A 12,035-nucleotide genomic window follows, 5' to 3' on the forward strand; every position below is an offset into this window, starting at 1 on the left:
CATGTAGGTATGGTTATTTACTTATTTTAGATTTTTAGTTGCATGTAAAGGGAAGAAATTCATGTAGATGCAATCACTCCGCGTGTAGTGCCATTCTATGAGGCAATTTTCCCATATTTTATGCGTTATAATTAGTCAAAACTCAAAAGCATAGCTGTAATGTGCATGAAGTATTAACATGATCCGGATCCAAAAAGTTTTGACAGTGGAATAAAATATATATAATATTATAATAATTTTTATAATAAAAATATTATGTTTATATACAACGTTAACTATCAAATTATCTATTGTAAATTTGTGTATAAATACATATATTTAATTTATTATAATTATATTTTATTATTATAAAATATGATTAGGTATCAAAATATCTAATTACAAATTAAAATACTAAAATAGTAATTTAAATAATAATATATAATTTAAAATTGAATTTTTTATATTTTATATTTTAAAACCTTGACAATATAATTAAAATATCTTTTTTTATAGTCGTTAAACAATCATTTAAAATTCAACTTTCATACGATTAGCTCTTGATGATATTTATATTTGAAAAAGTTTATTCAATTAGTGTAGTTATTATGAAAAAACTAAAGCTAATTTTAAAAGAAGAAACACAAATGAATAGATAATATTCTTTCAAGTCGATTTCTAAAAAAGAACACTAATCTTATTTAAATTTGAAAATTGATCATTATAATAGACTTCTAATACGAAATTCTCAAATTGACTATCAAGTGTTGAAAGTTAAATAAAAAATTATTATGAGGTTAAATTTAATAATTTAGTGGAGGCAAATAAATATTATTATTATATACTACTCAATAAAATTCTAAATTATAGTGGTGACGCTTGCCTCGCACTCACATGAATGAATCCGTCATGATGATTTTATTTGTATCTAATCAACATAAGAAAAGGCATATATATTAATGAAAAAGTACAAAATTGTTAATTATATAAATTCACTAAAAAAAATACTAGTCACCACAATTTTATCTCAAAAGATATAAATGTACAATCCATTGTGATCCCATCTACTACTACTACTACTACTACTACTACTACTAATAATAATAATAATAATAATAATAATAATAATAATTCCAAAAAAATCAGTAAACTTGAAACTATATAATTGATAAATTCTCATCTTAAAACCAGGGAGGAAAAAAGTAGCATGATTCAACAGTGAAAAAAAAGAAGATCCTGTTATGTGATTGTGGACGCTTATCGTAATTTGACTTCACACTTGAGACTTGATATGTTATTTCAATAGAAGTAACAATGGAATATTCCCAAACATTATTCTACCTAGGTCCCTATTTTTTTTTTTATATATACAAATAATAACTCTCAATTTATTAGATTGCAATCAATATTATATTCTTTTTGTTCATTCCGGCATTTCATTAGAACATACACAATTCTAATTTTGGGATTAAATCATTAACTCTTCGCATGTTATCTTATCCGAACTGGTTTCCTTTTGCCCAACTTAGATGTTACATACGACGACGATGATGTTCTAAAATTAAAGCCAATTTTGTGCACTTTAGCATATAGTTGTATGTACACAAAGTAATTTTAATTAGCTCATCTCATTTTTCTATAAATTATATTTATATATGCATATTATATATAGTTAGCATGATGAGTCAATTACTACTAGTACTTGTTTATTAGTTTAACTCGGTCATTTTAAAGGGAATAATACTTACCTACTTCACAAATGCAAATTGGAAGAACTAATTAATCACGTGAGGTTATTAATGAGTGGCATGAAATTTAGTGCTCTAGAAGATTAATGCTAAGTAAAATATTCCGTACTAAAGTATTGATTTTTTAAATTATGGACCTCTCTATCTAATTAGATAGACATATTTACCTCACAATTAATAATAACCCTTTAATTAAGGAATTATGTCTGTCATCTTGTCAAAGTAGTTAATTTATTTTGTGCTTTTTAAATTTTTTTATGATTATTATTGTCTCCTTTTAGCAATATGAGACAATCATTGATTGGGAGATATATAGAATGCTCGTTAGTAGGTCGTTTTGCGACAATTTAAAATCGCCACAAATTCATAAAAAAATTGTTGCAAATTTTCAATCTCTTTGTAGTACTGAAAAATAAGAAAAAAATTACTTTATTACAAAACTAGTGGAAAATAATGGCCAAATTATAATTTTAGTGAAGAGTATATTTTAGTGAAAATTAAATATTATTGTTCTTTTTACAGTAAAAAAATAAAAACATCATATATAATACACAATATTTTAAACATTTTAATTATAATTTTTACTTTTCACTTAATTTTACTTTTAAAATAATTCCTAAAATTTAAGCTTATTTTGCACAATATACCAAGGTATAATCATGCCCTATTTTTTCCTTCTAAAGGTAGTAAGGAATGTCTAAATAACTTATTATTATTATTATTATTATTATTATTATTATTATTATTATTATTATTATTATTATTTAACCGAGTCCCAAATTTGGGGGCGGGCAGGCATTTGAGCTTAGTGAAAATTATTTATACATTTTGAGTTTGTAGATTCTAATATACCTATTACCTAGAAACTATAAAAGTATCACTTCTATGTGGTTATTTAACCTTTTATTTGGCATCTTAATTTTCGGCTCTATTGTTATTCATCACAGATGATAACCATATATAACTAATTCATGTGAAAAGAAAGATTAAAAATGTGACCTAGCTATCGCATTGAGTGTGGACTACACTATACACATCTATGGATCTACCCTACCTTCTTTTAATTTGTTTCTTGCATTCTTTTCCTTAATTGGAGTAGTAGTCATCTTCTTCTTTTTTCCTCCCCATGATATAAGGGGGAAAAGAGTATATATATTAAAGCTAAGAATTAGTCAAATTCAATCTTAAAAATTATTAACTCATCAAGTTTAAGATAAAAAAAAATTATATTAAAAGAATTATTTAGCCTTTATCTATAAGAAATATGAGATTCTAATACATTACCAAATAGACTAAATAATATCATATTAATTAGAATTAAGTAAACAACAATACTATATGATTGTATGTCAAATATTATCATTTTTAGGTTAGTACTTAATCAATAATAATCTGTACATATATATTTACAAAGATTTGTACACATAAAATATATAATTTACACATATATTTATCAGAATTTATACATATGAGTTAACTCCTAAAATGTTTGGAGCTGGCCGATCCATGTACACCCCACTCTAAACTTATAAGACAAATAAGCTAACTTTCTGATGTGAAAATTGAAAAATGTGAATGAAACAAAGTTAGTCAAGGAATAATACATGAAACAAAGTCGTCTAAATCATGGGTTTATGTCCCCAAAGTTAACACTCAAAACAAATATCGAAATGAGTTAAACCCTACATACAACCCTTCTTGAATCTTGAGTTCTGATCCTTTGAACTAGATCAATTTATAATCCTACCTTTTTTAGGGATTTGGCTATGGTGGTGAAAGTATAAAGTGGTCTTTAAAGGACACTTTATAATGATTCCAAATATGTGGCTGTTGTGCAATCCTAACAGGTGAGTATGTAAATTTATATTCTCACCCAACATTTATAATAATTACAAAGAGGTCTGAAACATTAATAAAAACTTTTATATTTGGATGTAATTAGAGAGGGATTAGGTGTATGAGCTTTTTGCAATTTGAGTTTTTAATGGACATCCATATAGAAAACTACAGTTTCAGCTCTATATATAAAACTATATTGGACACCGGTAAAAAAAATTTTTGTTACCGTTAATAGTTTATTTGTCACAAAGCAAAGCATAAACAAGTAAAAAAAAAGAACTCACCAGCAAAGTGTCATCAATAATAATAAAAAATTAAATTAAATATAAAATAATATTTAATTAAATATTTTAGATTATATATTAATTAAGATGGTTATGTAATATAATTTAAAAAACGTAATATATAATAAGAGACAGTCTAATTTAGTGAAAGTTAAATTATTTTTTATCCCTTAAGTCTCTTTTTGAAACTCACATTTAAATATAACTAACAAATAAAGAAAAATATTCTTTTATCAATAATTTATTTTCGGTAAAAAATTATTAAAATACTTATTAACAAATAATTTATATCTATACGACGTTTAAATAAGTTTTTATTTCAAAAACAGACTGAGTAATAAAATAGAGTAAGACAAAATATGAAAAAATATTTTAATTATAATACATAATTAAACATATGTATAAAGTCTTTAATCTGATATTATGTTAAAATTAAATTAAAAATATAAAAAATTTAAATTAATTTAAAAAACGTAATATATAATAAGAAATAGTTTAATCTAGTGATAGTTAAATTATTTTTTATCCCTGAAGTCTCTTTTTGAAACTCACATTTAAATATAACTAAAAAATAAAAAAAAGATCTTTTTTTTTGTCAATAATTTATTTTCGGTAAAAAACTATTAGAATACTTATTAACAAATAATTTATATCTATACGACGTTTAAATAAATTTTTATTTAAAAAACAAAGACCCTAAGTAATAAAATAGAATAAAATAATTAAACTAAAAGATAAAATATGAAAAAATATTTTAATTATAATACATAATTAAATATATGTATAAAGTCTTTAATCTGATATCATGTTAAAATTAAATTAAAAATATATAAAATTTAAATTATTTTAAAAAGAAAATAAGAAAAAAATTATAAATTAAGTTTGTATTATTTTATATAAATATATTTTTTATATACATGTTTAATTTTTCTGATATTTATATATAATTTTAGTTTTAAATTATAAATATTAGTGTATCATTAGGTGCTAACGTGTTAAGTGATTCAATCTTTTATTATTAGGTGTGTATAAAAACAAATAAAAGCAACATTAGTTAGGATAATAAGTTATTTATAATTTAATTAAAATATTTTTAAGTTCAAATTTTAAAAATAAAAATATTTTTTATAAATTATATATAATAAATAATATTTTAATAATAAAATTATTTTTGAACTCTTTTTAATTTTTATATTTTTATTATATTTTTAGTATAATTAATAATATTCAACAAAAATTTAATTTAATATATATATATTTTTTTATTTTTAAAATTTGCTGAGTCCGTCACTAAATGTAACATATGACCTCTCAACTTGTATATAACATTTTAAAAAGAAATGTATGTTTGTAAGTATTTGAATAAAGAAATTATATTATATAATAATATATTTTTAACAAAATTGACTTCAATAATATTTTTTAATTTTAACAAAATATAAATATTGCTACGTGATATGATTTGGGCCTTTGGGGACTTTTGCGAATGACAAAAAAAAAAGGTTTTCAGTTCAAACATTTGTGTGGGCTAGAGATTGTGGTTATGTGACAAATTGATAATAGAAGTTTATCATAAATTGGCATATTAAAAATGAACCAACAAATTTTTTAAAATTTTATAAACTACCCTGGTTCTTAGAGGACCACATTATACTTTTCCCATAGTAGAACTAGCCCCTTTTTTAGACCCCAAACTTTCCTTCTTCTTTTTTTCCATATATTCTTATATAACCTTTCGGCTTAATGACCACGTTTACCATAAATATCCAAAGTTTGACGAATATCAAGAAAATTTGGAACAAGAACAACTTTTGCAGTCAAATTGGACAATTCCATTCTTCTTTTTTCTAATAATGCTCTTTTCTTTTTCTTCTCATAAAAACTAGTAATTAAGAAATATAAATGAGACACACAAGTTATGGCTACAGAGTAACTAGTCATAATGCACCAAAATACAAAGAAAGGCATCGCTTTCAAAACAACAAAAAACTTAGACAAGTCTTCATTTGATTGGTTATGGGTATTGTTGTATGTATCTCCATTTTCCCAGTAACATGCGCATTATTTTGCGCCAAGCTCTGATTTTGCACTCTCTCATGCACCCTGATGACCTCGTGTATTGCCTCCAAATGTAGTTGCTATGATTTCGATATTTCACCCAAAACCAACAATAATCAATAATATTCAATTGGTTAGTTGCAGAAACTATTAATTTTGTCCTATACATACTCAGTCACAACCCACTTTCACAAAGTCTTTACTATCTTAATTCTACAATAATCAATCACATATAGAAACAAGACTTTAATTGTTACAATGCTATTTAATTAAATATTAGTATTTATAAGACTTTAATATGTTAATATATATTTTAATTGATGTGATAATATATATTGATTACATGTTTATATAAAGTGTTTTCATTTATCGAATTTCTTATATAAAAAATGGAAAAGTATATGGAACCAACTAATAATCAGCCAAGAATGGAACAATATAATTAATTATAATTAGTTTTATTAATTTATAATTTAATTTGTTTGTTAAATTATTGTTGACCACGTTCAAAACATGAGGGAAAATACGCTAGTGTTATGAGAGAATCACGGAACAGATGCTTTGATCATTCATTAGTTGGTTCTATATAATTAATTATGTTTTATTAATGCGTAACACATGAAATATAGAAATTATATCCAAAACCATCCAATTTACAAGAAAAAGAAACATCCGTGTGCCTATCAGTAGCAACATCTGGTTAAAGTCACCGGTGCCTCTGGTTTACCAATTGGCTGATTCTTGACTTATATAGAGTTGGTTTCCTAGCATTGTTGATAAAAAATTCACCATTCTGAGGTCTTTTTTTTTGCCGTTAATAACGGTCAATTAATCAACTACCACCTCTTCAACAATATGTAGTATATAACTATATAATATATAATGTAGGCCCTTTTCTTTCTCATCACTTGGCCCTTTAATACAAGAAAAATGGGCTTAAAGATGTAGATAAATAAATAAATGAAGCATGAAAATACACCCAACATATCTTTTTCACAATATGTAGTTTAATTATTAATAATCAAAGAAGAAAGAAATGAGTAACCAAATCTGATTACACGGACCTACTATGTCTGTTGAAGAAACACAGCTTACATTAAACTATATATTGTATCTGATTACTTGGTCCTACAATATAGCTTTATATTTATTTATTTTTAGGTGTTATAGTGCTAGTTTGGATTGATTTTTTTTAATGAAAAAAAGTATTTTTTTTAAATAAAATATTTGTATTCAATTTAAAACCTATTTGCATACGTCTTTTAAAAAAAGATATTTTTATTCAAAAAAATAAATTATTTGCTTTTTTTAAAAGCAAGCAATACCTTGTTTAAAAAAAATTAAAAAAACGTTTAAAACTCTTTTTAAAAAACCTATTCAAGTGTAAAATAATTTTTATTTATTATAAAAAATTAAAATAAAAAAATAAATATTTTTTAGTGTTATTACATGTTTCTATATAGTCATGGAGACCATGTCCAAGTAACCACATTAATGAAAGTGTCGGTAGCCAATAGAGCCGTAGCTTCTATGTAGTAACTGTGTGCTTCAATTGATGACTTAACATGCAGTTATAATTAACAGTGCAATTTATAGTAACTAGAGTTATTTTTATTTTATTTTCCTACTATTAAACTAATTAGATGCATCATGAATTGCAAGCCATGTAATATAGAATATAATCAAGGAATTGAGGAGATAGATCAAGCTTTAATTTACTTTTGCAATATGTATATCCGAAATCCAAATTTTCAATTCAAATTTCTTAGGTGTAACGGACCAATCATAACACAAATCTATAGTAGAATAGAAGAGAATCCCACATGGACCATATTTTTCTTCTTTATGCTGATCAATGGTGGAATATAATTATCAATGCCCTCAAATCTACTTGGATAAATTTTTGGATGCATGTAGATCATATGTAGCACAATATATGAATATAGTCTTAGTGATTTCTTTTTGATCGAAGAATGCTCTAAAATTATACTGATTATAGTATATAGTAGCTGATTAGTAATAAAAAAATATAGATATAATAAAACTCAAAAAATCTAGATGCATGTATGTCTTTTTTATTATTTTTTAAAAATTAATATAAAATAAGAAACACTCAATTAATCCTTGATATTTGGCACAAATAATGTTTCAGAAATTTAGACCGTGATTTAAGATAAGTGCGCTAGTCTAACGAAAAATATGTGTAGACAAGGACATTAAACTGTCAAGGGATTTTGTGGAGTAGGATATATGGTTGCGCATGCTAATAATTAATAAAAACAATGTGATAATGGTGGTCATATTTATCGATTTTGAAGGTGATAATTGTCGGAAAAAGAACATACATACATGTCCATGAGAAAATGGAGGGATTATTATTCGGCAGCGGAAGATCATTGAGACAAGAGTTTGAAAAAAGAAATATACTATAATTTATGCCAATTAATTACATACGTAGAATTCATTACATAAGCTATTGAAATAAACAACATGACATTTATTTTATTTGTTGTCTTCCTTTGAATAATAATGTTGTTTCAATTGAAGGAGAGGAAAAAAAGGAAGAAAAATAGAGATCATGGGCTGATAGTGGAATCCAAATTGAAAATCTGTATGCCCTAAATTTGAGGCTTTATTTAGAGGAAAACCAAAGTATAATTAACCTCAATTGTAGGACAAAATTCTGTAATATTAGTGAAGGGAATGCATGCCTCTCTGTAATATTAGGACAAAATAATTTTATGGTATGATATTAAAATTTTTATAATTTAAAAAATTTGAATTTTTGTCTAAAAAATTTAAAAATAAAAATATAATTATTTATGCGTATTTTTTTATTAATTTAAATTTATGATTTCATCACACAAATAAGCCCTGAATCCCTCTAAGATTCTTTACTATCATTTACAAATTATTAGACCAACATGGTTATAGTTCTATCCGGTATGCAAATTTTGTACTCAAGTAATCATAATAAGCTATGGAGCATTCAGCACATGCCCATGCCCATTCCCATGTGGGAGCAAACTCAAATAGTTTAGCATGTTATTTGCCAAACTTTGTATTGTAATACTATAATATATGGTTTCTAATTTTGTATGTATGGGTCATCTGCTAGTTGTCAACGTTTGGTTAGAAACTAGAAGTATCTAAGCGACAATCACAATTCACAAGTGACACAAACATTTTACATCCTGTCAGAACTCTTCAGTGCAGCTTTTTGCATGATCTTTCTAGTAATAATGCATCACTAGATAAAGTTGTAAACTTGAATTAGATGATGAGTTGGAGCGAAAGCTTTCATGGGGTGGTAAAATATAATGTCTTTTAATATTTTGCACTTAAATTGAAATTTTAGTAATAGCTAAGTAGTGGATAAAACTCTTAAATATGCGTTTAAATATGAATTATAAATGAGTTTGTGATATTTATGATTGAAAGTGTTGAGTTTAAAATACAATTAATTTAATGATGATGATAAATATTAAGTTATTGAATTAAATATTCAATTAGGTTTAAATTGTTTCATTTGAGTGATATCGGCTTAAATGATTATGTAGCAGCTCAAAGAGTCAAAATTTGGTCCTCCACTAGGAAGGATTCAGAAGAAGCAATGGCCACAGACTTAGAGGAACCACTTGTTTATGAGGAGGATGGCTCTCGGATGCCTAAGGACGTCTCTAGCTGCTGTTTAATGTTCTTTTAAACTCTATGTTTTTGAACTATTATGTTTCTTTTGGTTTTTGGACTGTTTGTGTTTTGGCTTTTGTTTCAGTAGGTTTCGGATGACTGTAAACATTAACTACTTTTCTAGACTTGGTTTAATCAAGATTATGTGGTCTTCGTGAACTAACCATTTTCTACAGGTCGCAATGTGCCTATGTTCCTCCCTTGATGACAAAAAGGGGAGTAATAGAAAGAATAGTAAAAGAATAGTAGTAATATGGTTGAAAATAAATGTAGGCTCTGTTTTGAAATTTCTGTTGATGGCTCTAATACCTTGATTAGTTTTGCCAAATGAGATATTGGTTTGACAAAAACAAGGTTTTTGAAGGAAAAGTTGAATTAGTGTTGATATATCACTTAAATATTGATCTGATGCTTGAGTTCATTGCTTCTATTTTGTTTAATGCATGAAGGATTTATCAAGCTGTTGAAAATATTGCATTACAAAACTTTTGTACAGCTCAATTTCTTCTTGTATTGTTCGGTACTCTGTGTGCACATTAACAGAAATTGGAAGATGAGATGAGTTCACATTCAGGGAGAGCAACACTTGTAAAAGAAAAGGGGAGCACATCAAAACCATTTGGGGTCATCAAAGGGAAGTATTTTAATTTCATCTAATTCAATTCCTTTGATTACTTCTTTTGAAACTATGTTTGTCATGAAAGGGGAGATTGTTGAGTTTAAAATACAATTAATTTAATGATCATGAAAAACATTGAGTTATTGGGTTAAACACCCAATTGGATTTGGATTATTTCATTTGAGTGATGCAGGCCCAAATAATTATGTAGCAGCCCAAAGTAATGAAGCTTAATGAACTCAAGTATGCTGAATGGAATATTGATTCACAAACCAAGCTCAATCATTACCAAGCATCATTGAATCAAATCTCAGCAAGAGTTCACAAGTGCACTTCGGGTAAACACACGAGAGCTTCATCCTCAAGTTCATACACCAGAGAAGAAAGAAAGAGAAAGGTTAACCAAGAAAACAAGGTCCAATCACACAAATCAAAGCATGTTAAGCGAAGTCAGAAGTTAAAGGTAAATAATTTTCTTATGCATGCAAGTTAATTTCTTCACTTCATCTCCTATTCTCTGCAATGCCATTTAAAGGAAAATAAAGAAAATAGTGGTTGATAATCTCTGCCATGAATCAATAGTTAAAATTATTACTTGGAGCTAAAGCACATTTTCAAGGGTTTGGATTTGGGATTATCACTTAGCAAACTCAATCTCTGCTGCTCTGCACTCCTCGGTCAAAATAAGAACCAGATTTGAAATCTCTAATTTTGGGGGTTGATTAAAGAAAGAGAATGGATGAATTCTAAAAGCTCAAGGTCCAAGAAGTTGACTTGGGAGAAACCCTAATCTTGGCTCAGAACAAGGTACATAAAGAAAAATTGAATCTGTTTGGAAAGAAAGGAGAGAGAACATGAGAAAGAAAGCAAAGAGTGAATCCTCACTATTGAATTTGAAGTTTTGGAAGCATTGCACCTACACTAACGGGAGCACTCCGCCAAGATGTAGAACAAGGTTATGAGTTCAGATGCTGGGTTCAGTGCATAGAGTCAAAGTTGTTATTCATCATCTCCTTTATGTTTTACTCTCTTGTATTTTTGTTTCAATGATATCTTTCTTAGTTTTCTTTGAGAGGTAAAAGGCAAGAAAGAGAGGCATTGAGAAAAAAAGTCATAGAGTGAAAAAGGCTGAGAGATATACTTGACGAAAAATCCAAGAGAGATTTTAGTTTTCTTTTAGTTGTATTTTCTGTCTTGTGTCATGTACATGAGAGGTATCCCTTGCTAAGTTGGGTAAGCACTTAGTGTGGTGATTCTAGGTATTAGCCTAACCAGGTCAAGTTTATGTTGAAGCTTGTGTACCCAGATAGGATTGTGATGAGTCCTAGGGAATTGGTGTATGTAATACTTGGATCATAGTGAAAATTACACCAACTTTGTGGTAGAGACTAGATGTAGGTTGCATTGCACAAGGCAACTGAATCAGGATACATGGCTGTGTCATCTTCTTCCTCTCTACTTAAGTTCTATTTTCTGGTTTTTATGAGACAAAACAAAATTGTCTCCTGAATTATCTGCTGCATAAACTTAACTTAAATCAAGTTCAAAGATCTGTGTCTAAGGCTTAATTATTCAAAGTTAAAGAAAGCCATAGATTTAACCACCCCTTCTATAAGACTTCTGGAACCTTCAAAAAATTATGAAATTATTTGACAAATAAGAAAATAAACTAGATGATGAATTCAGACGTCTTTGTCAGCACCGTCTATCTCCTTTTCATGTTGATATTGCAGCCACCGTCTATCTCTTTTGTATGTTGCTGTCATCGCTACCATCTATCTCCTTTGCATGTTGTGCCGCCGCCTCCGACTATCTCCT

Source organism: Arachis duranensis, chromosome 3 (genome assembly GCF_000817695.3).
Source record: "Arachis duranensis cultivar V14167 chromosome 3, aradu.V14167.gnm2.J7QH, whole genome shotgun sequence".
Lineage (NCBI taxonomy): Eukaryota > Viridiplantae > Streptophyta > Magnoliopsida > Fabales > Fabaceae > Arachis > Arachis duranensis.